The sequence below is a fragment of the Euphorbia lathyris genome, chromosome 9 (assembly GCF_963576675.1).
Source record: "Euphorbia lathyris chromosome 9, ddEupLath1.1, whole genome shotgun sequence".
NCBI lineage: Eukaryota > Viridiplantae > Streptophyta > Magnoliopsida > Malpighiales > Euphorbiaceae > Euphorbia > Euphorbia lathyris.
In genome coordinates this window covers 18,089,338-18,116,313 of record NC_088918.1, presented here as the reverse complement: position 1 = coordinate 18,116,313, position 26,976 = coordinate 18,089,338, and the positions used below count along the sequence as shown (strand labels likewise).

The 26,976-nt window shown below is 39.7% G+C and overlaps 5 non-coding genes and 1 pseudogene across 5 annotated transcripts; all 6 read left to right on the top strand.

The window, feature by feature from the left end:
- Nucleotides 1-14,210: 14,210 nt before the first annotated feature.
- LOC136207605 (U1 spliceosomal RNA) lies at nucleotides 14,211-14,371 on the top strand. The gene has a single exon (XR_010676738.1). It is a non-coding gene; the product is annotated as a U1 spliceosomal RNA (small nuclear RNA).
- A 1,738-nt stretch (nucleotides 14,372-16,109) lies between these two features.
- Nucleotides 16,110-16,305, top strand: LOC136207506 (U2 spliceosomal RNA). Its single transcript, XR_010676652.1, has one exon. It is a non-coding gene; the product is annotated as a U2 spliceosomal RNA (small nuclear RNA).
- A 1,364-nt stretch (nucleotides 16,306-17,669) lies between these two features.
- LOC136207698 (U1 spliceosomal RNA) lies at nucleotides 17,670-17,830 on the top strand. Its single transcript, XR_010676827.1, has one exon. It is a non-coding gene; the product is annotated as a U1 spliceosomal RNA (small nuclear RNA).
- A 465-nt stretch (nucleotides 17,831-18,295) lies between these two features.
- Nucleotides 18,296-18,420, top strand: LOC136207818 (small nucleolar RNA snoR127; annotated as a pseudogene).
- Nucleotides 18,421-25,136: 6,716 nt separating this feature from the next.
- LOC136207523 (U2 spliceosomal RNA) lies at nucleotides 25,137-25,332 on the top strand. The gene has a single exon (XR_010676669.1). It is a non-coding gene; the product is annotated as a U2 spliceosomal RNA (small nuclear RNA).
- Nucleotides 25,333-26,228: 896 nt separating this feature from the next.
- Nucleotides 26,229-26,389, top strand: LOC136207744 (U1 spliceosomal RNA). The gene has a single exon (XR_010676872.1). It is a non-coding gene; the product is annotated as a U1 spliceosomal RNA (small nuclear RNA).
- Nucleotides 26,390-26,976: the final 587 nt, after the last annotated feature.

Below are 26,976 nucleotides of genomic sequence, written 5' to 3'. Positions count from 1 at the left end.
GACATACCACTAAGGTATGTTGGCATGCTCAGCACAATAATGCTGATCACACTCAACATCACCCTCAAAGGGTAATTCACTGTGACTTCTATGGTAAAAGTGGCCACACTATAAAAGTATGTCGTCACAAATTAAAAAATGACTTTGCACCTGTTTATGCTAACAAACGAGGACCCAAAAAGAATTGGGTACCTAAAGATGAATAGTCTAAAATGCAGGTGAGCCTGAGATGCGTGGAGAAATCAAAACTGTGGTATATAGACAGCGCATGCTCGAGGCACATGACTGGTGATGAAACTCAATTCATCACACTAGAGCTTAAACGAGGTGGAAGTGTAAGCTTTGGAGACAATAAGAAGGGTAAGATAGTCGGCTCAGGTACTATCGGAGGTAACCCTACTATTGAGTCAGTCTCCTTAGTTAAAGGTCTCAAATACAATCTGCTGAGTGTAGCTCAGCTTTGCAAGAGCGGCAGAAAGGTTGTATTTGATAATACTCAGTGTCAAATACTCGAGGGAAAAACAAACGAATTGATTTTAACTACCCCTCATGTAGACAATGTATACATGCTGAGTTTAGAAAAACAGTTTTCTAAAAATATATGCTTAGTGTCTAAAGAGGATAACTCCTGGCTATGGCATAGAAGACTTGGTCATGTAAGCATGGACCTTCTTGCCAAATTAGCTAGAAAGCAACTAGTTGAGGGATTGCCCAAACTTAAATTTGAAAAAGATCAATTGTGTAATGCTTGTCAGCAAGGTAAACAAACTAAGAAGTCATTTCAAAGTAAAAATATTGTCTCAACCAATAGACCATTGGAATTACTACACTTGGATATTTTCGGACCTGTCCAGCCACTCAGCTTGGGAGGTAAGAAATTTTCCTTAGTCATTGTAGACGATTTCTCTCGGTACACTTGGATCATCTTGCTGAGTAGCAAGGATGAAACATTTGAGATGTTCACCATATTGATTAAAAAGCTTGAAAATGACAAAGACCTAAGAGTAGCTCATATTAGAAGTGACAATGGTGGAGAATTCAAAAACCAACAGTTTGATGAATTTTGTGAAGCCAGTGGTATTGACCATAATTTCTCTGCTCCTAGAATACCTCAACAAAATGGGGTTGTGGAAAGGAAGAACAGAACAATTGTCGAAATAGCTAGGACAATGCTGAGTGAAAATAGGCTTCCTAAGTATTTCTGGGGTGAAGCTGTCCACACAGCATGCTACATTCTCAATAGGGCTTTAGTTAGACCTATTCTTAAGAAAACCCCATATGAACTTTGGAAAGGACGAAAGCCCAACATTGGCTACTTTCGTGCTTTTAGGTGTAAGTGTTTTATACTCAACACAAAAGATAATCTTGCAAAATTTGATGCTAAAGCTGACGAAGCGATCTTTTTAGGGTACTCAACTAACAGCAAAGCATATAGGGTGTATAATAAACGAACTCAGGTTGTAGAAGAGTCTGTCCATATTGAGTTCGATGAAGCTGACCCTGCAGGAAAGTCAACTCAGCTCGATGAAGATGAACCAAGCTCAGATTTTGCTGATCAAAATGGAGCCTCTGAGTCATCAATACAAGGGCTGACCAAAGGTAAGCAAGAAATTGAAATAACCTTTGCTGACCAATCTATTCCTGCAGAGATTGTAGAAACACCTGTTCCAAACAACTCAACATTGCCCAAAGAAATAAAAATTCCAAGAGGACATTCGAAGAAGTCCATTCTTGATGCTGCTGACAACAAGCTGATGACAAGAGATCAGCTTAGGAAGTATCTCAGCAATGTTGCCTTCGTCTCAATGCATGAGCCAAAGAATTTCACTGGTGCTGAGCACGATGAATACTGGATCAACGCTATGCAAGAAGAGCTTGATCAATTCACAAGAAATGAGGTATGAGATTTAGTACCTAAACCTACGAATCAAAAGACCATAGGAACTAAGTGGGTCTTTAGAAATAAATTAGATGAGCAAGGCAACGTAGTTAGAAATAAAGCCCGACTTGTAGCCCAAGGCTATAGTCAGCAAGAGGGCATCGACTACGGTGAGACCTTTGCACCCGTTGCTAGGTTAGAGGCTATACGTATACTGTATGCATATGCTAGCTATATGAATTTTAAGTTATATCAAATGGATGTTAAAAGTGCTTTTCTTAATGGCTTTATAAACGAAGAGGTATATGTTAGTCAGCCTCCAGGGTTTGAAGATCCAAAATTTCCAAACCACGTTTATAAACTCAAGAAGGCCTTATATGGCCTAAAGCAAGCACCGCGTGCTTGGTATTAGAGGTTGACCAACTTCCTGCTGACCAGGAATTATGTCAGAGGCAAAGCTGACACAACCTTGTTCATCAAGAAAAAGGGTAAACATACCCTGTTGGCATAAATTTACGTAGACGATATAATCTTTGGTGCTACTGACGAATCTTTGTGCAAAGAGTTTAGTAAACAGATGCAAACTGAGTTCGAGATGTCTATGATGGGAGAACTCAACTTCTTCCTTGGACTTCAAATCAAGCAAGGTAAGAACGACATCTTCATTAGTCAGTCCAAATACGCCAAAGAAATGCTAAAGAAATTCGATATGGAAGATTGTAAACCCATATCAACCCCAATGGGTACTGATACTATCCTATGCAAAGATGAGAAAGGTAAATCTGTAGATAGCAAGCTATATCGAGGTATGATTGGCTCTCTAGTTTACCTTACCGCTAGTAGACCTGATATTCAGTACTCAGTATGTTATTGTGCAAGATATCAAGCTGACCCCAGGGAATCTCACCTCATAGCTATAAAAAGAATCTTTAGATATTTGCAGAGCTCAATTAATGCAGGTTTATGGTATCCAACCTCAAATGGCTTCACACTCATTGGATACACTGATGCTGACTATGGACGAGATAAGCTAGAGCGTAAAAGTACCTCGGGAGGATGTCACTTCCTTGGAAGCTGTGTAGTATCTTGGTTCAGCAAGAAGTAGTCATCAGTTGTCCTGTCTACAACTGAAGCTGAGTACGTAGCTGCTGGAAGCTGTGTTGCACAAGTCCTATGGATTAAGCAACAGCTTGAGGATTATGGAGTCAAAACAGAAACAATTGAAGTCAAATGCGATAATAAAAGTGTCATTGACCTATCTAAAAATCCAATCCAACACAGCAGGATGAAGCATGTCAGCATAAGGCATCACTTCATTAGAGATCATGTACTCAAGGGTGAGATCAAGCTGACCTACGTTCCAACAGATGAACAGCTTGCGGATATTTTCACCAAGCCTTTGGCTCATGAACGATTCAACATACTAAGGGAAGCTATCGGTATGTCTAATCCTCTTCAATAATACTATGTGCTTAATTGAATGTTGAGTGATTACCATGCTGAGTGATTTGTGATAAATTAGTAACTGTTGCATGCTGAGTTAAAAATGACATGAAATCACCCTATGCTGAGTAGACATACATGCTGAGTGATTATCCTAAGCTAAGTTACTAAGCTCACAAACAACCACCCTACATAAAACTGACTACTAAGAATCTCAAACGTCTGACATTCTTAATACTGAGTGAAACTCAATTAAACATTAAATGCTAACACACGTATTAAATAGCCACCTAGGATAACGTAAGCAATAATTAGAAAACACATGCGCCGAACGTGTCATAAATGCCAGAATCTATGTCGGTTGATCATCTCGAGGTAAAACGGCTAGTTCAACGAATAAGATCAATCTGAACCTCTATAAATAGTGGAAGAATTCCCACTTATAACTCCTTACACTCAAAATTCTTGGCATTCAAATCTCTCTCTCTCAAAAACCCAAAATCCTCTCAAAGAATTCGTAATCATGACGGATTCCCAAAATCTCTCCGGTGGTGGTTACAACGACGACCACACCGACGAAAACCCTAAGTCTCCTCCTCAGCAGGAGTATAGCAAGACTCCCACTAAAGAACAGGGTCAGCATGACCAAACTCCAAACAAGAACCCTAAAACTGACCTCGCAACCTCTTCAAAGAAGAAGAAGAAAAAGAAGGACAAACAGCCCAATGAAAAATTCTTTGTTAAAGTGTACCCGAGCGTAAAGAATCATGAGGTTCTTCGATGTCGATGGTTCTCTTCGAGCTTCATAACGGATGAGCAACCGTTCTGTGAATGGATTGAGAAAAATGAATGGGTTGGACTCTTTTCACTTCCTGGTAGATCCTACCCTAGGTTAGTACGGGAATTTTACTCCAACCTCTGTGTTAATGGAAGGGATGCTGACCATCTGGTAACCCACGTTAAAGGTAAGAAGCTAACGATTACCCCATCCTATCTCGCAACCTTACTAAATTTGCCAAACACCGGAACGGAATTCAGGACTACTAAGGAAAAGCTTGACCACACTGCAACGTTCTGTAAACCAACGAATCACAAAGGAGAAATACCCAGTACATGCATGGGTCAAAATCAAAAGATGGCTCACTATCTCCTGACTAACTTCATCTTCCCAAAAATCAACTCAGCATCATCAGCTTCAAACTTTGAGCAGTGCTTCATTTGCCACATGCTGACCTACAGCCCTCTCAACATGCCTGTATTTCTGGTAGGAGCACTTCAACGGAGTACTATCAAGCTCAGGCTGGGTTCTCTTATAACCAGAATCCTCGAAGATCATCAAATCGACTTGATTAATGAAACAGAAACCTGGGGAACTGAAATCACGGCTGCCTTGTTGTTTGGGTTAGTATATGACCAACCCATCAAGCCCAAGAAGGGAAAAGGGGTCATCGAGGAAATCGAGAAGGAAGTTGTTCATGAGCAACCTCAGGAAGAGAACATCGCCATAGCTGAATCTGCTGATCAAACCAAGCGAGAGAAGAAACGGAAAGCAATCCAAACCAGCTCCAAAGATGTTGATCCTGTTCCAAAGAAAATCCGGATTGTCTCAAAGGGGAAGAAAGTTGATGCTGAGCAGGGTAAGTCAGCAGAGAAAAGAAAGCGGCAAGATGAGCCTGATGAACTGGAAAGTGAGTAAACCCCTTTGAAGAAGAAGAAGAAGAAAACTTCTGATCTGAGTCCAGATGATGCTGTCCCTCTTGGTTTTGCAGTTCCTGATGATTCCCACTTCATAAGAAGCCAAGAGATTGACCTTGAGCAAATCCCCGCTGATCAAGAAGCAGAAGAACTAAGAAACAATGCAGGTCATCATGATAATGATGAGGATGTTGAGCAACATCAAGAAGCTCATGCTGAGCAAGAACAAATAGGGAATCTTGAGCAAGTTGAAAATCCAGCTGTACAGAGTAAGAAAGTTGATGCTGAGCTCACAAAGCAAGAAATAGTCATGGAAGGCCTCAACACTGATCTCGGGGTAGAGTCATCTCTTGATTCCATTCCTGTTGACCCTTCTCCTCCAAAGACCAAAAAGTTGAAAAGGCTTAAGAAGAAGGCCTACAAATCTCCAGTCATTGACCTCCTGGATGATTCGCCTCTGAGGGATCAAATCACTGACCTCACGGATCTATAATTTAAGTTCTTCTCAAGGCATACTGAGTCCTCTACACAGGAAAAACAAGCCTATGTTACTCATACTTAGCAACACGCCAAGACTCCAGAAAATCCAAACCAAGCCGAGCAAGAGCTCGAAGTCCTAGCTGCTCAAGGAGACAAGCAAGCTAAGGAAAATCATGCTCAACCTGAGGTGCCTCTTCCTGCACCAACTCAAGTCCATGTTGAGCAGGTAAATATCTCTGCAGATCCACCTCCTTCCCATCACATTTCGCAGAATATTGAGCAGTCAGTTCCTGCTGCTAATCAAAATCAAAGTCCAGCTGCTGACCATACTGGCACTTCCACTCAAGGACAGCACCAAACACCTCCTCCATCTGGTGCTACTAGAATCCCAGCCACTGAGCTAAATCCTGAGGGACAATTTGCCTATCTTCATGCAACTGAGTCTGGACGTCGCATTATTGACTCCGCTCAAACTCTTCTCCAGGACTTATACTCTTCTCATGCCAACCATGCTGGGCCTGCAAATGCTGAATCATAAGAATTTTCGTCTGTCACTCAGCTTCTCAATGAGATAAAAAAATCTCAAAGATTTAGTAAGTGTCATGACCACGGTCCAAGCCCAGCAACCCAGGCAAGAATCGATTGTCAAGCTGGCCGAACTGCAATTGATGATGGTGAATCATATGAATTCACTTCAGAGACAAATCAATGCTCTACCTACGGTCAACATGGGCTATGCTACATCTGCTGAGTTAAGTCACTATTTTACCAAGCTGACTTCTGAGCCGACTGGCACTCGTGAACTTCTCTCCTCAACTTCACAATGTTCGATGGATGAAATTAGCGAAGCTGTCCGTCTTCTAAACCTGAGTAAAGAGGAAATGGAAACTGACTTGGTGAAAACCAATACTATTCTACAAACTACTCAAAGCTTATTCGGACATGTGCGTCACACAAACGCTCAGCGTGACATTTACGATAAGGCTGTACTTCGAATGTACCGTCAATCTTATGCCCAGCTAACTGACGCAATATCATGGCTAAGTAAATCATAGGAATACATACTCAGCATGATCAGCGCATTTGTTCGAGTCCCCAGTTCAGTTCTGGATGATGGAGTCCCAATGCTTGATGGGTTATTTGAAAGCACGAAACGTCTCAAGGCGTATTCGGTCAAGCTAACTCGTGCTGCTCTCAATGAAACCATCATCCCTCCTCCGCCTGATGGTGGCAAAACGGGGGAGAAAGCACAAGCTGATGGAACTCAGCCAAAGGCAGGAGAAACTTCAGGCAGTCAGCAAAAGAGGAAAGACAAAGGCAAAGGGAAAGCTCAAGTCAATAGCAAATAGATTAGCGTTAAGAAATTGACTTGTGTATTTTGTATGATGACCATTTATATCATCTTAAGCATCTTTTCATTCACATTGTTTGTCATAAGTGATGCTTACTATTATACTATATGATGATCTATCTAAAATTGAACAAACAAATAAATTCAAATTAAAAATATACTCAGTACACATTAACTCTGATACATCCACACATAACCTCTGATACCAAAACTATTCATGTATCAAACTGAGTAAACATTGAACTCTTCTGAAAGTTGACATAGGCTCATCTGAATTAGATCTTAGAAGGTCTAGAATTGAACTAAGTCAGTATAAACATGTCTTCCCTTATTACTCAATTAAATCTTAGAAGGTTTAGAGTTAAGTTAAGACAATATATGCAACCCTTACGGGGGAGTAATTTCAGAAGAATAAAAAGTAATTCAATCATGGGAATTTCAATACTGAGTTCCATAAATTAAATATTTTGCCAACATCAAAATGGGGGAGTTTGTTGAAACACCTTTCCACAAGATTTTGATTTGACAAAATTATTTAAGTTTAATCCATGATTAAGAGACAATTAAATTTAAGTGCTTTGATTTAATTGTACTAATTCGTTTGTTCAATATTGAGTATAAACATAAATGCAAAAGGAAATAAAAATTAAGACAGGACAAAGTCAGCATGAGAACACAACACAAGCTGAGTAAAGAGCAACTCAGCACAAGAGAAGATAAGCCATCTTCAAAACAACAGCTTAAGAATGAAGCTGATCAAAGAAGCTGAGTGGAACGGAACTCAGCATAAAAGAAGTCTGCTTCAGAACTAGATCTTGCAGAACGAAACTGACCATGGAAGCTGAGTGAAAAAAAGAACTCAGTATGAGATTTGGTGACAATCAAAGACAATGACTATCAAAGTGAAGCTGAGTGATCTTCAGGACAGCATGAATGATCCGTTAGCTAAAAGACAAATCCGACAACTGTCTGCACCAATAATTGAAGCCTTGGAATTACGCAAAAGCCAAATTCCGAGATGCATGGGTCAACTGTTCGTTGCTATAAGACAAATTGCTGCAAGAAGACAAAGCCTGTAGGAAGAAGACAAGCCTGACAACTGAAGAAATCAGAAAACAAGATTGGCATGCACATCTGAAGCTGACCAGAAGTTTGTCCCCCAAAAGAGCCGTTTTGGATTCAACGGACAAATCAAATTCAAATCATTTGATCCTCAAAGTACAACTATAAAAGGACAAGCAATCCTCTTGGATCATCGTCGAAAAACACAGAAAATACAAGTGAGAAAGATACAAATTCAAAGCACTCAAAAACAAGAAAGAGATCTTACACCAACTTTCTATTCCTTGTGTAAATGTTAGATTGATTGTTTTGTAATCATCTAAAGTGTTCTTTATCTGAAAAGAGCAAATTGTATCAATTGTGAATTGAGAGTGTTGTGCTGAGTGTTTGGTTGTAAATACTCAGTGGTAGAGAAATCTAGGTGCTGGGTTGTAGCACTTAGTAGGAGTTGAGTAGACGAATAGAGGAAGGTACTCTTGCATATTCAACTACCTTGTAACCGGTTTGTGCTCTACATTTAAAGAGCTCAGTATTGGATTCTAAAAGCCCGGAGGAGTCTGGGGACTAGACGTAGGCGGAGAGGTCGAACCAGGATAAGTCATACTGAGTAATTTCTGACTCTCTTAATATATATATATATATGTGCATGTGTTGCTTGTTTTACTTACTCAGCATATAAACTGTGTAAAGCTGACACTGAGAAAAGTTAGAGTGCTGAGTTGGAAGCTGACCACAAAAGTGTCAATTCCCAACTCACAAGTGAAACAATCTTAGTCAACATCTGACTAAAGCTGTCTCACACTAAGATCGGCCAAGCTGACCAAAGCTGAGTTAATAAACTCACTAAAATTATCAAGTCAGCAAGATTAATCAACGAAAAAGTTACATTAGTTCCTAACCCCACCTGGAACTAATCACACGGGACCAACAGAAGTTTCTCCTGCATCCAACTCCATGATATCATCATCATCATCATCAATATCAATGTTAATACTCTCAACCCTTAGAAAATGTTCAGTATTATCACCAGCCATCTGCATTGCAAATTAGAACATAAATAAATTAAAAATGCTTGAGGGAATGGGTCCTTCAAGAACACTACTTTGGATCACACCGCAGTTTATACCAAATTAAGAATTGATTTACAGTTTACATTGCACTTCCTGATGTTTACTTTCTTAATATGACTGAACTAAAAAAAGGGCTTACATGCATTAAATATCACAGTATAGAGACCACATAAAACACCAAATTCAATCAAACAAAAATCAATTGTCCTCAACAGGAAATATCATAAATACTGAATAGAAACAATGGACCCATGTGCAGTATAAATCCAAATAGGTTAATTAACTTCCAACTTGTGCTAATTGATAATCATGAACTCACTACTTTTTTCCCTATCATTTTTAATTCATTTTCCATATTCATCATTTCAACTACATATTAAATTTATAATTATAATGCAAAATGAATATTTATTGAAACCTAAATGACCCACTTACCATGAAAGAGTACAGAGAAATAAATGAGTAGATACAAAAACCAATAATGAAATGCCTCAAACTAAAAGGCAGAAAACATATAATTGTGCATTAAATAAGAACAGAGACCATCAAATCAAAGTTTCATGATTGAGTGAAGCCACAAAGAAGAGCAGAAGCAGAACAAGGAATTCCAGTAAAAAACAGAAAAATCATACACAAAAGTATAAAATGCACGTTTGAAACTAATTATTTCAGAGCGAAGAAGCAAATACCTAGAAAAGAGAAAGAGTGGCAGAATCAAGCAGGAAGAGCCAGGAGAAAAAGCAATCAAGTGCTGAGAAGAAAAATCAGGAGGTCGATGATGAAATCAGACGACGGAATCAAGCGGCGGAGTCGGCGGAATCAGCGTTTGGGAGAACGTAGAATCGGCCATAGTTTTAGTTAGGAGCACAGTGCTGTGTATTTCGTGTTTGTTTTAAGACTTGAATATGAAATTAATGGGTTCATGGGTTGACCCTCTAAAAAACCTATCCAACCTTTTTATTATATGGGTTAAATGGCTAAATCCATTTATAACCCAATCCATAAAAAGGTCAACCTTTACCCATTAAATGATTGGGTAAAAGGGTCAATAAATGGGGTATGACTCATTTTGACGCCTCTACTTTCGGGCAGACCCTCTGTTTTAGTGTCAGAACTAGAAAACAAGGGGAGAAGTGTGAAATTTAAATAAACAATGTGCAAGCAGGAGGGAACAGGCTTTTAAAACCCTTCAGATGTTAGCTCTAAAACGGGTTTCTAGTTTTTTTTTGTGTTGGGTAGGCCAACGAATGCGTGGTTGAGACTTGGAGCAGCAACCCGGACCCGTGCAGCAAGCAACAACAACGATCAGAATGTGGTATCCCACGTACTTAGAACCAAAATGACCTCCGATTTGGGGTAGATTTGACCCAAAAGGTCAATTCTGGAAGTGTAATTACTCAGAATTGACGTCTTTAGTGAAGAACAGTTGTAATAAACGTGTTTCTTCGAACTAAAACTTGTAATTTGTGTGTTTTGGGTGTTTTTAAACTCTCAAAAGGGTGTATTTTGGTGGAAATAGTGTAGAAAACCTTCCTTTTCACTCACTTTCAAGTGGATTTCACTAAGTTTGAAGTGATTTCACTATATATGTTTCTCTTAATTTCACTCAAAATCTCTTTTCTTTTTCTTGCCAAAATGTATCTGTCCCCGAATAGGCAGTTGCCTTTCATTTTAGTAGTGGGAAGTGGACAGAACTACTTTGAAAACTGACTAAAAACTGTCCGAAACCGTCAAGGATCGCCGATCGAAGACCCTCATCCTTAATCGAGGAACATGTCTTCCATCTAAGATCATTTTTTACTTCGAGTATTTTTTATTTCAGAAATGATAGATCAAAATGGATTTGATAAAATAAAACGAACTAAAATGACTCAGAAAACAGGGCCCGGGTCCTTAGCTCGTATCTCGTACAACGTGTCGTGTAAAGCCCACCTACACCAATTGTTAGCTAGAGTGTAACGTAAACTCATCACTAGGACCAGAAAAATTTTGTGCTCACATCTGATATGATAATCACAGTGGATGTGACAACTGCTGCGTAGATGTGATTGATGTATTGACTGGCGTGGATGCATCTGTTGTTCCAATAACATCAATTTGCTATTGTTAGAATGAAGAAAGGAATAGCCAGCCTAATTTGATTCAGCAAAGGAAGAATTAAATTGATCAGATGTATGAATGGAGCCTGATGGATGAAAATTGGGTATCAATTAAGGATTTTTTCCAACTGAAATTGAAAAAGGGTGAAATTCATCTATCTGATGAGGGATATAGATCGAGGTTCAGGGTAATAATTTACTTGCCAATTGGAGAACAAGTAGGAACTTGTAACCGAAGAAGGGAAAGATTGATTAGATACAAATGGGGAATGAAATATCCAGGGTTGTGAAGAGGGTTGAATAGAAGAAGAGGAGTTGTCTGTGTTTAAAGTGGAATTAGATAAGAAGCGGAAGTAGAGGCCACAGGCGCAGTAGTTGCGACGGCTCCAATAGACACAACGGCGATAGCAGCAGCCACAAGGGCGACTGACATAGCCATAGAAGCAACAACATATGTAGTCTGGACGGAGACGTTCTCCGTTGGTTTCTATGGCTATTGCAAAGGCCGTATGAGAGTTTTACTCTAGTACCACATTGAAGCAGATTAAGTTAGAAGAGAGTAATTAGGGTTAGAGGGTTTAGAAGAATTGAATTGTGTAAAATAATTTTCGTTAAGTTAGGGTTTGTATCAAGTGTTCTATTTATACAGAATATACAAGTAACCCCTTTTTTGGGTAGAATAGGAGGCTAAATAGCCAAGACAAACATCAGAAAGAAAAGGAAAAGGAAAAAAAGAGCCAGACAGAAAGGACATCAGGCTAGTGACTAACGGTTGTAATTTTTTAAAGCTGACCGACCAAAACGGTCCACTTCAAGAATGACCTGAAGGTCTGCAGGAGGCGCACCACACTCGTGATGACCCAAACTAAGAGAGCCTGCGAAATTCGCCATCTAGTCAGCAGCTTGATTGCCATTCCAATAAGTATGCATAAATTGAACCTCCCACGGTCTATTCATTAGCTCCTGACACTTTAAAATAAGCCACGCATGAGGGTGATGTATGTCTATCTTCTTATTTAAATCGTTAGGGCGGAGCTTGAGTCTGACTTGAAAATCACTTTCCTGAAGCCGTAGTCCTAAGCAATATGAAAACCGAAGTAGATGCCCTGGAGTTCCATAAGGAAGGTTGTACATATTCCTAGGTTCACACCAAACCCCCCCCCCCCCCCCTCCCCGACAGATCCTATAATGATCCCGGATCAAGTCTCCTGCAGAGGCAAACACATGGTTCCCTTTACTAGCCCCATCAGTGTTGACCTTAACCCAATCGATTTCTAGAGCTCTCCAGCGAACCCAAATGTCCATTCTCCTATGCACCTCACCCGACAGTCCCCTAGAATAAGCATTTCTGACCTCCAATGCCTTTGAAACGATAAACTCCTTTCGCGAGATGTTGCACGTTTTCAAACACCCATAGATTCCTCCACTTCCAATTCCACCACACTCTTAGCGTAAAAATGGATGACCAGGACACACCGAATAGACGAAATGAGCCTCCTAAATTCGCATCAATCCAAACAGCCCAAGAGAGTGAGAAAAAGGCTTGCTTATACCTGCTCGGGACCAGCTGTTTCCACATGCCTCTTGCTTGATCGCAGTCCCGTACCGTATGAATCGTCGATTCTGAGGTTCCACAAAAAGAACAGTTGATCTCATCTGTCAAATGGTGAGCTACTCGGACTTTATTACTGAAGACTGCGTTTTTCCGAGCAAGCAAAATGAAAACCCGAATTCATTCCGGGACCTGGATATTCCATATCCGCTTCCATAAAGCATCACAATCACTGCCATATTTAGTTTGGATCAGTTACTGGAAACCCGAGGCTGCTGAATACGAGCTTGAAGTTGAATTCTGCCAGGTCCATGTATCAGGTTGCTCCTCAACAAGATTAAGAAAAAATGACGCCATATTGAAACAACAGGTTGTTGGGAGATAGCTACTCAACAAGAATATACAAGTAACCCTAACTCCGGAGATACACAAAATAGAGATAAGATTTACCAATCATTATTTTTTTATAATTTAAAAGTATATAATTATCCTAGGGACAAATATACCATTTATCTCTAACAACTACAACATACATATGACCATGATGACAAACTGGACGAGGGAGATATAAACCATATGTGCAAGTGATTGTCCTTGACTTTTGTTTATTGTCATTGCAAAACAAACATCCCAATGATATTATCTACTTTGGTCCATTTCTTTGAGAAACATGAGATTCATGACAAAAGTTTTCCAAAATATTATATGACTTTATTGGTCACGCAATATACAAACAGATTACAATCATATAGATATATACAACGAACGACATATAATTAAAAATAATATTTGACTATCAATTATGAACTAATAATCATTTAATTAGAATAAAATTTCAAATAATTATTTTTAATAGAGGATATCACACGTATATTCAAATATATATAATATCTAAAAAATTAAAAGGTATAATCAATTTCTTATTAGTTTAACTTTTAATCAGAAACATATTTATAAAAAAATTAAATTTTAGAATCGGAAACAAGTTTCAATTTTTTGTAACTATCTTTTTATTTATATAGTTTTTTTTGAATATTTTAAACATTTTTCACATATTAAAAAATAATTTCAAAATACCTAATAAATTAATATTAGCGCTTAATAGATTAGTGAGTGGACTAAGATCCATTTATACTTTTGATTTCTATCAAACAAAATGACAATCTAAATACAAAAATCCAGAATTAAAGTTATTTAGCATAACATTTTTATCAGCCAAAAAACTTTAAAAAATAGTACAATTGAGGGGATTTTATGTTCGATTTTATATTGAGGGTAATCATGCTAGGAAGAGCAAAGTTAGAGGGCGATGAATGTAATTTACTCCCAAATCACATTGGCCTTCCCTACTATGGAACTACTTTTCCATTGCCTTTCCGGTTTAGATTGAAAACGTCGGTTATTGTCCGCTTAAAGACACCATTATTCTTCCAACTGATTTTTTAATTTTAATTTTCAACAGCTGGTCGTAACTCGTAACAAGAAAGAAAAGCCTGGAGAGCAAATCCCACATCGGAAAGCACGAGCAGGATAATGAAGCAGGAACCGTATAAATGAGAGTCAAGAGTGAAGGGGAAACATACTTACCTGGACGGGGTTAATGGGTGATCAAAGAGGCTCATGGCCTAGGGTTGTGACCTCCATTGCACTTTGGAGGGGTGCTTCCCTAAAGTCTCCCCAAGAGGGAGAGCTTACGTCATAATTTGTGGTAGTGGGGGCCTGCGTTCGCGCGGCCCCCTTTCAATTCTAGTTTGAATTTTGTTCTCTTGATTGGTTTCAGATACTTGCAGAAGTTTTCTTTTCGATCATTGTTTATGTTGAAGCTTGTTCAGTAGAAGTCTGAGAAGGTGTTATGTTGGTTCAATTTGATTATCGACTGGATTCATTCATGTTTCAATTTCCTCTTTCGGTGCTAAAGACAGCCCTGGGACATCCATTCCAAGGTAAAATAGCGAGACGCCTTTTAGTTAAATTGTAGTTTCATTTTATGATGCTTGTTAATTTGTTTTTTCCTTATTGTTTCAGAAGAATAAAAAATCAAAGTTAATTTAATGCTGCAGGCATGTTTGATTGGTGCTTACATGTTTTTAATATTTATGGGTCTATGTATGGTTGGTGAAGCTGAAGAATGATGGAACTTGCAATGTGCACGTCTACAATCTTGAACTTAGTTTGTTCATATTTCGATTTACTTCCTTCTTGCTGATACCTATCTTTGGCTTTGGTACTTAGTGTCATCCAATCCCTTATTGGAGGCTAAGTTCTCTGAATATTCAGGGGAATTTAAGTACCAGGGACGCAGTTTCCATCAATTATAGGTATGATAGGGGAGGTTCTGAATATTTATTCTCCATTCATGCTACCGAGACATGGGATATCTGCATGTTTTCTTGGGTCTGGAAAACAATGAGAGGCATGTACGACATAAGCAATGAGAGGCAACCTGTAGTCAGGTAAGAAACATTGTTCAGTCCTTTTGATTGTGAAACATATAATTTGACTGCAGACTGATAGAACCACTACAGAAGCTTGCAAAAAATTCATGGAATTTCCCTATTTGCAATTGATGAAGTTCATTGCGTATCTAAGTGGGGCCATGACTACAGGTTCTCAACTCTGGTCCATAAAGCTGAATGCTAATTTGTTAAGCCATCTTACTTTTCATTATCCAATTTCAACCTCTACAAATAAAATTTAAATATGACCTGGATGGCTACCATTTTTTCCCTTTCAATTGTACTTATTATTGTCTTAGAGTCATACACACCTTAATTTTTAATAGTATTTCTGGCGCATGTCTGCATTGCGAGAGAACTTCAATGCTCTTAGTTTGTTTGCAGTTAAAATATGATACACCATTGACTGCAACTGCCACAATTCAGGCTCGAGAAGACATTGTTAAATCCTTGTCGTATGTCAAAGTATACAAAGATTGTTGGTAAATCTCTTATGCCTCTCTTCTGCAATATATTCAGAATATCATCCTTCTTGTTTTCCCTTAGCTTTTGGACTCATTGGTTGCAGTTTGTGGGAACAAGATTCACCTTAGCTAACAGAAAAAAGAGAGGCTAAAATATGGAGCTAAAATTTAGTTGCTGGTGTCTTCAAGAAAGCATCCTCTGTTTAGGGATTTGAGACTCATTATTATCCTCTGATTGTTACTCTGTATGTAGGAAGATATGCAAATGCAGATAAACAAAATCACATTGTAGTGTTTACCATGAATATTTCTTTGATGAATGTAAGCAACAAGCTTGCTATTTTGTTGTGAAATACTAACTTACTAAGGGGATCAGAGGGTGGTTGTGATTTATGGAAATACTTTGCCTTGGTCTGGTATTCAGTGGCTAAAATTGTTGACAAGGTGTTAAAGTGAGTGAGTGTGTCATTTTCTTTACAAAAATCCCACATTGGAAAGAAAGCTCTTTGAGGAACAAGAAGTGAAATATAAAAAGAGAAACCTAGCACTTGAAGAAGCATACCTTTCTCGGCCTTTTGGCTAAGATCAAGTGTAGTATCTGTTCTTATCAGTTTAATATCTGATATGTGGGCCAATGGTCCACACGATATTAAATTAATTTTTTTAGGGGGAAGACCCATATCAATGGCTTGCCATTGGGGTCTTCAAGAGTCGCCATTGTGTTGCACTATAGCATTGGCTTGGCTCACCCCTCCAATTCCAGTTCTATCTTTAGAGTTTTCTATTTTTAATTTTTTGTCTTTTCTTTGAAATAGTGTTAGTGGTTGATATTGGATCTAATAGATTGAGGTTGGACTGTGTTTTAGGGGTAAATAATTAAATAGTACAGGTAGTTTGGTATTTTGCTCACTCAAAAGAGCATCCTGCATTGAGTTAGTTTCTATTGTGATTTAAAGTATAATCCTTTTCTGTGTTTCATGGTTCCATAAGGCAATGTCTATGTCTAATGTCAACATGTAGAAGCGCGTCCACTATTGACTACTTAGGGATTGGTTGTCGGCCGACCAGAGTCATTATCTTTAGTTTGCCCCGTATATATTGGCAATGTTGAGATTATTACTATATATGTAGGAGGAAACACAAATGCCATTCCTGAGAAGCGTATGAACATAATCACATTCTGTATTACTGGGATTCCAGAAATGTGGATGTCTTTTATTTGCAACTTAATTCTAGTGTATACCTCGTGGTTCTGTGTGAACTGCCATTAATTGATACAAGACAAGTGATTGAGGTAGGTAAGCTAGTTTCTTGTCCTAAACATAGCTGATTTTCTAGGGAGCTCATTAATTATTATTGTGGACGTCTACTATCTGAATCTTGACGAGTTTGTTGACCCGTTGTGTCTCACATTCTTGAACTAAGTTTGTTCATCTGATGCATATATTTGGCTTTCATACTTCATGTCATCAATTCCCTTGTTGGAGGCTAAGTTCTCTCAATTTTCAGGGGAATTTAACTACCAGAGGCGCGGTTTCCGTCAATCATAGGTATGGCCACAGAAGTTGTTTGATTTAAGTGCACACCAGGGGCTCGATTTCCATCAATCATAGGTACATTGAGAGAGGAGAGAGAAGAGTTTAGATTGTGAATACATGAATGACTCCTTGCTTCTCATGGCTGAATACTGCTTATTGTAATGTTTAAAACGAAAGTATGATTGCTGAAAAGTGCTTGAAAAGATCACTTATTTTTGTGTGTGTTAGAGTCCGCGCTAGCAGAAACGGATAGTGTCAGGCGATTGTCTTTATAAATTGTGTTGTTGAACATATTTCTTTCTCCCAATTACCGTTACCAATTTGGATTTGAATAAAATTAGTATGGTAAATGTGGTGGATTAGAGTGAGTGTACTGTGGAACTACTTTTCCCATTACCGTTTCTGTTAGATTGAAACCATCATTGTCCGCTTAAAGACACCATTATTCTTCCAACTGATTTTTTAATTTTAATTTTCACCAGCGGGAAGAAAAGCCTGTAGAGCGAATCCCACATTGGAAAGCACGAGCAGGATAATGAAGCAGCAACGATATAAATGAGAGTAAGAGCAAAGGGGAAACATACTTACCTGGACGGGGTCAATGGGTGATCAATGAAGCTCATGGCCTAGGGTTGTGACCTCCATTGCACTTAGGAGGGGTGCTTCCCTAAAGTCTCCCCAAGAGGGAGAGCTTACGTCATAATTTGTGGCAGTGGGGGCCTGCGTTCGCGCGGCCCCCGTCCAATTCTAGTTTGAGTTTTGTTCTTTTGATTGGTTTCAGATACTTGCAGAAATTAGTTGTCCTTTCGAGTGCTAAAGACAGCCCTCGGACATCCATTCCAAGGTAAAATAGCGAGATGTCTTTAAGGTTGTTGCGTTGGTATATGAATAATTAAGAAGAATTGTAGTTTCATTTTATGATGTTTTTGAATAATTAGTTTCATTTTATGAATAATTAGTTGTCACTTAAAAGTTAAAATCATGGATGGAGATCAGATGCTTTTGATGCTTGCATGTTTTTAATATTTATGGGTCTATGTATGGTTGGTGAAGCTGAAGAATGATGGAACTTGCAAATGTGCATTTGGTAAATTTCAGACTTGGGTGCTGAACTTGCAATTTGCATTTGGTGGAATGCTAGAATTTTAAATCCATGGAGTGCCTCATTTGGTGTTCCAAGAGCTTAATGTTTTCAGTCCCCCCTCTCTGGGATGATGTTATTTAGTCAAATCAGAAACAGACGTGCTCCATAAGGCAATGTCTATGTCTATGCCTTATGTAGAAATGCGTCCTCCGCTGATCACTTAGGCATTGCTTGTTGCCTGACCAGAGTCATTATCTTTAGTTTACTCGGTATGTATGTAGGAAGAAATGAAAATTCCACTCCTGAGAAGCGTATAAACATAATCACATTGTGTATTACTGGGATTGCAGAAATGCATGTGTCGTGGATGCAAAGTGATTGTGTTTTCCTTATAACTCAATTCTATTGTATGCCTTGTGGTTCTGTGTGAACTACCGTTAGTTTACTTCTGTTCTTCCTACGCGTGGCTGATTAAATTACTATCTTGAACTTAGTTTGTTCATATTTCGATTTACTTCCTTCTTGCTGATGCTTATCTTTGGTTTAGTACTTAGTGTCATCCAATCCCTTGTTGGAGGCTAAGTTCTCTGAATATTCAGGGGAATTTAAGTACCAGGGGCGCGGTTTCCATCAATCATAGGTATGATAAGGGAGGTTCTGAATATTTATTCCCCATTCATGCGGCCCGTCCATCTCTAGTTTCATTTTTGTCTGCAAAATTGAATTTAGTTTTTCTATGCCACGTTGGCTCCTTTCCCAATGTTTTCCCCTCTATTTACTCTTCTGTGTTGCCAGTTATTTTTAATGCCATGGCTGGCGATAATTCATCATCCAATTTCAACCTCTACAAATAAAATTGAAATTGTACTTATTATTATCTTAGAGTCATACACACCTCAATTTTTTCTTAGTATTTCAGGCGCATGTCTATATTGTGAGAGAACTTCAAAGCTCTTAGTTTGTTTGCAGTTAAAATAGGATATACCATTGACTGCAACTGCCGCAATTCAGGTTCGAGAAGACATTGTTAAATCCCTGTGGTATGTCAAAGTATACAAAGGTTGTGCTTGCTTCATTTTTCTGACCAAATTTACGATTCTTGGTAAATCTCTTATGCCTTTCCTCTGCAATATATTCAGAATATCATACTTGTTGTTTTCCCTGTAAGATTGTAATTCTCAGTGAGTTGTTATTGATATGAAATATCCTATTTATGCAGAATACAGTTCACTCTGTAGTGAACAACTATAGTCAACAACTGAGCCTATATTCTAGGCTAGAGATAAATAACAGAATTGATACAGATAAATAATACATATTCTAATACGCCCCCGTAGTCGAAAGGTTCGGAGGGCGAACATTGAGACTATTACGAAAATCTTCAAATAGTGTTGACGGAAGACCTTTGGTGAAGATGTCAGCGATTTGATAGCGAGATTTGATAGTGAGATGATACGTGAAGGACACGGACTTCGCCTTTTGCAACGCGTTCTCGGACAAAGTGAATGTCCATTTCCACATTCTTAGTGCGGTGATGCTGAACCGGATTGCCCGTGAGGTACACTGCGCTGATATTATCACAATACACTATTGAAGATTTCTGAATCGGACAGCCAAGTTCTAAAAGCAGATTGCGTATCCAGCATGTCTCAGACACGACGTTGGCAACGCCGCGATATTCGGCTTCTGCGCTGGATCGGGACAGTGTTGGCTGTCGTTTGGCGGACCAAGAGATTAAATTGTCCCCGAGGAATACACAGTAGCCTGATGTTGATCGGCGAGTGTCAGGACAGCCTGCCCAATCGGCGTCCGTGTAGGAGATCAATTGACTAGGAGAAGATGCCAGAAGTGTGAGTCCAAAGTCAAGAGTACCCTGAACATACCTGAGAATGCGTTTAAGAGAAGCCATGTGTGTAGTTTTTGGGTTGTGCATGAATAAGCATATCTGTTGAACTGCATATGAAATATCAGGTCGGGTGAGAGTGAGATATTGGAGAGCACCAGCCAATCGTCTGAATTCAGTGGGGTCATGATATTCAGAGCCAGAATTGATACTGAGCTTTTGTTTGGTGTCAACTGGAGTGGTAGCCGAATTGCACGAGTTGAGTCCGGCTTTTGCAATTATTTCAGAAGCATACTTCCGCTGAGACAGAAATAAGGAGCCAGGAGAGTGAGTTACTGATATGCCTAAAAAATAGTGTAGAGGACCCAAATCTTTCATTGCAAATTCGGAGCTCAATTTGACATTACTGAAGCCTGAAGTGTGTCAGATGAAGTGATTAGCACTATATCATCAACATACAGAAGGATGTATGCCGTGTCAGAGCCTTGTCTGTAGATAAATAAGGAGCTGTCAGATATGCTGTTGGAGAAGCCGATTCATATGACAAAGTTAGCAAACCACTGATACCAGGCCCGATGTGCCTGCTTCAGGCCGTATAGTGATTTCTGTAGCAGACAGACATGATCAGGATACCTGGAATCTCGGAACCCCAGTGGTTGATGCATGTAAACTGTTTCAGTAAGATCCCCATGGAGAAAGGCATTTTTGACGTCTAATTGCCGAATTTTCCAATTTTTAGACAGTTCTATGCTGAGGACCGCACGAATAGTGGCCGGTTTAACCACACGGCTAAATGTTTCACCACAATCAACTCCTGCCAACTGTCCGGAACCATTCCCAACCAATCTTGCTTTATATATCTCAAAGGAGCCATCTGACTTTGTTTTGTGCCTGAAAATCCACCAACTACGTATAATATTAGCACATTTTGGACGGGGTACGAGTACCCACGTCTTATTTGCAATAAGAGCCTCAAATTCATCAGTCATGGCTTGTAGCCAGTTTGGACCAGTTAATGCAAGAGAAGGTGTTTTTGGAAGCGGAGATATGGTAGGTTTGGTTAAGGTGGATAGATTTAGCATTCGACGAGGTTTATGGATGCCATGTTGAGCTCTCGTGGTCATTTTGTGATTGTTAACAATTTGCAATTGAGGAGACGAGGCAGAAGGTGCTATATCAGCAGAAGTTTGAGATGTATTGGAGGGGGAAATGTGGGCTGAAATCGGCTCGGAGGACTGCGTGTGCGCGATGCGCGCAGACGAGGAGGCGGACGGACTGGGATTAGATGACGATACAGGAGACGACTCGGACGAACGGTGTGTACTTGACGGGACGGCAGATGACACTGACGAACTGACGTGACCAGATGTCGGGTTAGACGACGCAGACGACTCAGTTGGACTTGAGGGAGTGACGGGTGACGCAGATGACGGTACAGACGCAACAGAAGTGGGTGACGCGGACGAAGGTGCAGAATCAACAAAATTAGGAGTCGTGTGAGTGCGAAACGGGACAGCGGGTAGGAAATCGCTGTTCGATTCGACAGAAGTTGGCGGGGGAGATGTGTGATTTGGAGGTGCTATTGAGAACGGAAGGATTGATTCATCAAAAATTACATGACGGGATATGATAATCTTATTTCTAGATATGTCCAGACACTTGTATCCTCTATGATTAGAAGGATAACCTAAGAAAACACATGGAAAGGAACGAGACTCGAGCTTATTTCGTGTTTGGGATGGAATTAGAGGGTAGCACAGGCATCCGAAGATGCGCAAGTGGGAATAAGTGGGTTCCTGTTTGTACAGAATCTTGGTGGGTGATTGATATCCTAGAACTTTGTGAGGATATATATTTAGAAGATAGGTTGCTAATTCGAGAGCATGTTGCCAGAACTTAAGCGGGATGGAGGCATGATGCATTACTGTTCTAATCAGATTATTAATGGTGCGAGTGGTACGTTCTGATTTCCCATTTTGAGGTGAGGTATACGGGCAAGAGAACCGAAATTGCATTCCGTTTGTTTGACAAAATTGTTTAAAGGAATTGTTATTGAATTCACCCCATTGTCACACTGAAAAACCTTAATTTCTCTTTCAAATTGAGTTCGAACATACGACCGAAATATAAGAAAAGCGGAATAGACTTGAGATTTGTGAGCTAACGGAAAGGTCCAAAGAAAATTGGTGTGCGAATCTAAAAACAGTACATAAAAACGATGGCCACCCGAGCTAAGAACGGGTGAAGTCCAAATATCACTATGAATTAAATCGAAAGGCATACAAGCAAAATTGTTGGAGAACTGAAAAGGTAATTTTACTTGTTTTCCATTAATGCATGAAGAACAAACAGAAGAATCCTTAACTTTATTACAAGAAATCAACTTTTTATTGAGCAGGGCGTTCAAAACAGGAAGCCCTGGATGTCCTAATATATTATGCCAAACGGCGGAAGATAAAGCAGTGAAGACAGAATGAGATGACGCTGAATTGTGGGTGCTAGAGGTGACTGGATATAGGGCGTCGGAACTCTTACATCTCATGATAGTAGTACCCGTCCGTAAATCCTTCACAGAAAAACCCAAAGGATCAAATTCCACAGACACTTGGTTATCTTTAGTAAATTGACGGACAGATATGAGATTTTTGATAAGATGAGGTGCATGCAGAACATTGGTTAATTTTAAACAGTGAGGATTAGCATTTAAATAGGCATTACCAGATCCACAAACAGGCATACAATGACCATTACCAACAATAATATTTTCATTGAGGTTCGAATTGAAATAAGAGGTGAGTGTACCTTTGTCAGCTGTCATGTGCGAGGTAGCTCCTGTGTCCATGTGCCATTGATCAGAAGGTGGAGCAAGTGTCATGGTGTGCATAGCTTCTGCAATATCAGTAGGCACATATGATGGTGATTCCATATGAAGGTGTGCTTGCTGCATCGGAGGACGAGGCCCTAAGATTCCAGATTGGGACGGCTGCTTGCCTGAATTAGGGTAAGGACATGGAGGAGTAGCCCATTGTTGTTGTGGTGCCCATGGGTATGTATATCCCCAAGGAGGAAGGGCAGCAGGACGATAGTGTGGTGGCGGAGCCGATCGGTTGTGGTGTCGACCGCCCCTGCCGCGATTATAACGGCCACCGTGTCTGCCCCCGCGGTAAGACGATGAGCCGCGATAATGCGCAGGTCGTGGATCGTTGTGCGACGGTGCACCCGTAGCTTCGGCGGACGACACATGCAATGCAATTGGTTCAGATTGAGGAGGGGTCTTGCGGGCACGAGCTGTTTCTTCCAGAATCAGCATGGATCGGGCTCTCTGAAAAGATGGAAGTGGATCCCCATGTCTAATTTGAGTTCCAACGGTATCATAAGCCTCAGTCAGACCGGATATAAGTTGTAGCACCATCTGATCGTTAGTAACCGGACAATCCACATTTGTCAGTTGATCAGACAAAGATTTGAGATGCTGACAATAGGCTGAGATATCAGAGTAGTCACTGAGTTTGGTTTTGGAGAATTCTTGTTGGAGAAATAGAGCTCGGGAATTCTTGTTGTCTGAGAAGGTTTCCTCTAAACGACTCCAAGCCCTGGCGGCTGTGGAATCGGTTTCAATAATGGTGTGGAGAAGGTCGAGGGAGATGGTACTATAAATCCATTGAAGAACAACGGCATCAATGCGAGCCCAGAGCTTAGGATTGGATTGTTTAAGATTATTGGCGGAAGGGTTGGTGGGTGATGGAGGAAATATATGGTCCAGGACCTCGAATGCGGTGGCATGGAGCTTGAACAGAGCAGCCCAAGTAGGGTAATGGCCTTTTTCTATGTCGAGAGTAATTTTGATAAAGGTAGAAATATTGGAGACGGTGAGGGACGGATGGTGATTTGGATTTGTGTTTGTGTTGTCCATTGTCGAGTTTGATTTTGGGGGGGGGGGTACCGGTTGAGGAGTTTTCGGTGTTGGTGCTCATTATCGTCGACGGGAAAGGAAAGAGAAGGGATTGCGATTCTGTTCTGAACCGATAAGGAGAAGATGATCGGAAAAAGGGAGAAGCTAACGGCGGCGGCGGCCGTGAGGTTGGAGGTGATGTCGCGGCGGCGGCGACGGGGAAGGAGAAAGATATGTGAGGATTAGGGTTAGGGTCTCTGATACCATGTAAACAAAGGCCTAACTCACCCCAAAAGGTACCTCAAAGGGTGAGGATTGCCTCACATATTTAAGGAGCCATATAGCTTCCTCATTTAGCAATGTGGGATGTTTAACACGCCCCCCTCACGCCCAATTCATTTGGTGCGTGATGCTAATATCAGCGGGAGCCCCAACCTTGAACCATGGCTCTGATACCATGTAAGATTGTAATTCTCAGTGAGTTGTTATTGATATGAAATATCCTATTTATACAGAATACAGTTCACTCTGTAGTGAACAACTATAGTCAACAACTGAGCCCTATATTCTAGGCTAGAGATAAATAACAGAATTGATACAGATAAATAATACATATTCTAATATTCCCTTAGCTTTTGGACTCATTGGTTGCAGTTTGTGGGAATAAGATTCACCTTTGAGAAATAATTTAATGGCTCCAATATGGAGCTAACAGAAAAAAAAAGAGGCTGCCAGGAATACAGATTTTATGACACAAATATAGCAATTATAATTTCTAAACACAAGTTCTTTGCATCAATATTATCCTTTGTTTAGTTGCTGGTGTCTGTGTCTATGTCTTCAAGAAAGCATCCTCTGTTTAGGGATTTGAGACTCATTATTATCCTCTGATTGTTACTCTGTATGTAGGAAGATATGCAAATGCAGATAAACAAAATCACATTGTAGTGTTTACCATGAATATTTCTTTGATGAATGTAAGCAACAAGCTTGCTATTTTGTTGTGAAATACTAACTTACTAAGGGGATCAGAGGGAAAGCAAAAGTGGTTGTGATTTATGGAAATACTTTGCCTTGGTCTGGTATTCAGTGGCTAAAATTGTTGACAAGGTGTTAAAGTGAGTGAGGAAGTGTGTCATTTTCTTTACAAAAATCCCACATTGGAAAGAAAGCTCTTTGAGGAACAAGAAGTGAAATATAAAAAGAGAAACCTAGCACTAGAGGAAGCATACCTTTCTCGGCCTTTTGGCTAAGATCAAGTGTAGTATCTGTTCTTATCAGTTTAATATCTGATATGTGGGCCAATGGCCCACACGATATTAAATTAATTTTTTTAGGAGGAAGGCCCATGTCAATGGCTTGCCATTGGGGTCTTCAAGGGTCGCCATTGCGTTGCACTATAGCATTGGCCTGGCTCGCCCCTCCAATACTAGTTTCAGTTTTATTTTTCGATTGATCTCAGTAACTTTCAGAAGTTGGGATTCTTCTGCTCCAGGATTGTTTATGTTGAATTTTGCTCATTATAGCCTTTGAATGTTCAGTATCCTATTAGTGGAGGTGATTTATTAATTTTATTTAACAAAGGTGAAGTCATTGTTATTTTATTTCTCGTTATCAATTAGGGTTGTGAATATTTCTGTTGGACGTTATGTTGGGGCTTGATTATACTGGATTCGGTTATGTATCAGGTTCCTCTTTCGTTGCTAAAGACAGCCCTCGATCATTCATTCCAAGGTAAAACAGCGGATCTGCCTTTTATGTTGTTTTACATCAAATTTGAACTGGTTTTGAACTCGTGTTAGAAATAATAAGTTTTTGCTTGGGTATATGAATCACTTAGAGGAGTTATAGTTTCGCTTTATGATGCTTTTGAACCTGATGCACTTCAAAGTTAAAATCATGGAGATCATGTACTTGTTAATTTGTTTTAACAGAACCAAAAATTAAAGTTAATTCAATGCTCAGGCTTGTTTTGCTGCTGCTTACATGTTTTTAATAGAGCATGGCTTTCATACGGCGAGAGTGATTGGTTCAAATCCAATTGTAGGTAAAACTGGCCGAAACCCCTGCTTTTGCCAGCATGACAGCAAGGAGTCAACTGAATGACCAAAGCATCTGTTGCTTCTACTTGTGGCCTTCTTTATATTTAATAATAAGGGTATTGCAAATGAATACAATTATAAAATAAAGTTTTATAAATAAGAGTGTAAGAAAAGCCTACCCTTGAGAACAATATGAAGAACAAATCCCACATTGGAAAGCACGAGCAGAATAATGAAGCAGCAATTGTATAAATGAGAGTCAAGAACGAAGGGGTAACATACTTACCTGGACGGGGTCAATGGGTGATCAGTGAGGCTCATGGCCTAGGGTTGTGACCTTCATTGCACTCTGGAGGGGTGCTTCCCTAAAGTCTCCCCAAGAGGGAGAGCTTACGTCATAATTTGTGGCAGTGGGGGCCTGCGTTCGCGCGGCCCCCTTCCAATAGTAGTTTCAGTTATATGTATTTGGTTGATTTCGTAAACTTGCAGAAGATTGTAGGCTTCTGCTCAAGCATTGTTTTTGTTGAAGTTTGCTCAGTAGAAATCCTGAGCAGGTAGAGTGTGTATTATTTCTACTTGCTTCCTGTTCTCGTAGCTATATATCTCTTTGTTCTATTCGTTGAGGCGATTGTTTATTTATATCACGTAACAAACAAAAGATAAGTTATTGCTTATTTTGCTTCTCTTGGAATATGATATTCGATATTTCTCGTTATCAATTAGGGCTTTGATTGTTTCTGGTTGACGTTGTGTTGGGGCAATTTGATTACCTACTGGATTCGTTTATGTTTCAGCTTCCATTTTCGTTGCTAATACAGCTCCCGGGCATCCATTTCAAGGTACAGAGGGGATGCCTTTTAGTTTGTTTTACATCAAATCTGAACTCCCTTTAAGTATGATTCGTTTTATGATGCTTTTGAAACTGAGGCACTTCAAAGTTCAAATTATGGAGATCAGATGCTTGGTGAAGCTGAAGCTTTCATAATGTTTTGCTTTGCTTTGGCTTCAGATGGAATTTTAATTTCT